Here is a 3,201-nt window from a genome sequence, read left to right as displayed (position 1 = left end):
TAACTCACTTTCACAGATTTTTACTTCGTCGGGAAGTAAGACTTGGCCACTGGTCGATTCACGAACCTATAACAAATATGTACATATATATATCAAAGTATGTTCAAAATATATTTACAACATTTTTAATATGTGTTAATATTTTAAGTTTATTAAGTCAGCTGTCCTCGTTAGTAACCTACAACTAGTTGTCCATAGTTAGATGTACAGAAATAAATCGATATATATATTATCTTGGATCAATCCACGACCCAGTGTATACACGTCTCAGGCTAGATCACAACTCAAAGTATATATATTTTTGGAATCAACCTCAACCCTGTATTGTTAACTCCAACATTACTGCATATAGAGTGTGTATGGTTGTTCCAAATAATATATATACATGGGTCGATATGATATGTCAAAACATTTGCATACGTGTCTATGTTATCCCAAGATTACATAATATATTAGAATACATGTAATACAATATAATTTAGCTAGGATATGATTAATATAGATTTGTTACCAATTTTAACGTAGCTACAACAAGAAAAATTATCCAATCTTGTTTTACCCATAACTTCTTCGTTTTAAATCCGTTTTGAGTGTTTCAAGTTGCTATGGTTTCATATTGAACTTAAGTTTATGAATCTAAAAATAAAAAGTATAAGTTTATAGTTGGAAATATAGGTTACAAGTCATTTTTGTAAAGGTAGTCATTTCAGTCGAAAGAACGACGTCTAGATGACCATTTTGGAAAACATACTTCTACTTTGAGTTTAACCATGATTTTTGGATATAGTTTCATGTTCATAAGGAAAATCATTTTCCCAGAGGAACAACTTTTAATTCAAAGTTTATCATAGTTTTTAATTAACTAACCCAAAACAGCCCGCGGTGTTAATACGACGGCGTATATCCGGTTTTACGGTGTTTTTCGTGTTTCCCGGTTTTAAATCATTAAGTTAGCATATCATATAGATATAGAACATGTGTTTAGTTGATTTTAAAAGTCAAGTTAGAAGGATTAACTTTTGTTTGCGAACAAGTTTAGAATTAACTTAACTATGTTCTAGTGATTTCAAGTTTAAACCTTCGAATAAGGTAGTTTTATATATATGAATTGAATGATGTTATGAATATAATTACTACCTCAAGTTTAGTAGGTAAACCTACTGGAAGTGACAAGAAATGATCTAGCTTCAAAGGATCTTGGATGGCTTGAAAGTTCTTGAAGCAGAATCATGACACGAAAACAAGTTCAAGTAAGATTATCACTCGAATTAAGATAGTTATAGTTATAGGAATTGAATCAAAGTTTGTATATGAGTATTACCTTGATTTAGAATGATATATTACTATAAACAACAAGGATTTCTTGAGGTTGGATGATCACTTTACAAGATTGGAAGTGAGCTAGTAAACTTGGAAGTATTCTTGATTTTATGAAACTAGAACTTGTAGAATTTATGAAGAACACTTAGAACTTGAAGATAGAACTTGAGAGAGATCAATTAGATGAAGAAAATTGAAGAATGAAAGTGTTTGTAGTTGTTTTTGGTCGTTGGTATATGGATTAGATATAAAGGATGTGTAATTTTGTTTACATGTAAATAAGTCATGAATGATTACTAATATTTTTTGTAATTTTATGAGATATTTCATGCTAGTTGCCAAATGATGGTTCCTACATGTGTTAGGTGACTCACATGGGCTGCTAAGAGCTGATCATTGGAGTGTATATACCAATAGTACATACATCTAAAAGCTGTGTATTGTACGAGTACGAATACGGGTGCATACGAGTAGAATTGTTGATGAAACTGAACGAGGATGTAATTGTAAGCATTTTTGTTAAGTAGAAGTATTTTGATAAGTGTCTTGAAGTCTTTTAAAAGTGTATGAATACATATTAAAACACTACATGTATATACATTTTAACTGAGTCGTTAAGTCATCGTTAGTCGTTACATGTAAATGTTGTTTTGAAACCTTTAGGTTAACGATCTTGTTAAATGTTGTTAACCCATTGTTTATTATATCTAAAGAGATGTTAAATTATTACATTATCATGATATTATGATATATTAATATATCTTAGTATGATATATATACAGTTAAATATTGTTACAACGATAATCGTTACATATATGCCTCGCTTCGAAATTCTTAAGTTAGTAGTCTTGTTTTACATATGTAGTTCATTGTTAACACACTTAATGATATACTTAATTATCATTTTATCATGTTAAACATAGTGTATCAATATCTTAATATGATTCATATGTATTTAGTAAGACGTTATAACGATAATCGTTATATATATCGTTTCGAGTTTCTTAATTCAATAAACTCATTTTTATGTACATCACTCATTGTTAATATATTTAGTGAGATACTTACTTATCATAATTTCATGTTAACCATATATATATACCCATATATATATCATCATGTAGTTTTTACAAATTTTTAACGTTCGTGAATCGCCGGTCAACTTGGGTGGTCAATTGTCTATATGTAGCACATTTCAAATAATCAAGTCTTAACAAGTTGGATTGATTAACATGTTGAAAACATTTAATCATGTAAATATACCAATTTCATTTAATATATATAAACATGGAAAAGTTCGGGTCACTACAGTACCTACCCGTTAAATAAATTTCGTCCCGAAATTTTAAGCTGTTGAAGGTGTTGACGAATCTTCTGGAAATAGGTACGGGTATTTCAGCTTCATTTGATCTTCACACTCCCAGGTGAACTCGGGTCCCCTACGAGCATTCCATCGAACCTTGACGATCGGTATCTTATTTTCCTTGAGCCTTTTAACCTCACGATCCATTATCTCGACGGGTTCTTCAATGAATTGTAGTTTTTCATTGATTTTAATTTCATCTAGAGGAATAGTGAGATCTTCTTTGGCTAAGCACTTCTTCAGATTCGAGACGTGAAAGGTATTATGTACATTGGCGAGTTGTTGAGGTAATTCAAGTCGGTAGGCTACTGGTCTGACACGATCTAAAATCTTGAATGGTCCAATGTATCTTGGATTTAGTTTCCTCCGTTTACCAAATCGAACAACGCCTTTCCAAGGCGAAACCTTAAGCATGACCATCTCCCCAATTTCAAATTCTATATCTTTCCTTTTAAGGTCCGCGTAGCTCTTTTGTCGACTCTGAGCAGTTTTCAACCGTTGTTGAATTTGGATGATTT

Source organism: Rutidosis leptorrhynchoides, chromosome 9 (assembly GCF_046630445.1).
Source record: "Rutidosis leptorrhynchoides isolate AG116_Rl617_1_P2 chromosome 9, CSIRO_AGI_Rlap_v1, whole genome shotgun sequence".
In the NCBI taxonomy this organism is placed as follows: Eukaryota; Viridiplantae; Streptophyta; class Magnoliopsida; order Asterales; family Asteraceae; genus Rutidosis; species Rutidosis leptorrhynchoides.
Note: the sequence above shows the minus strand (reverse complement) of the source record.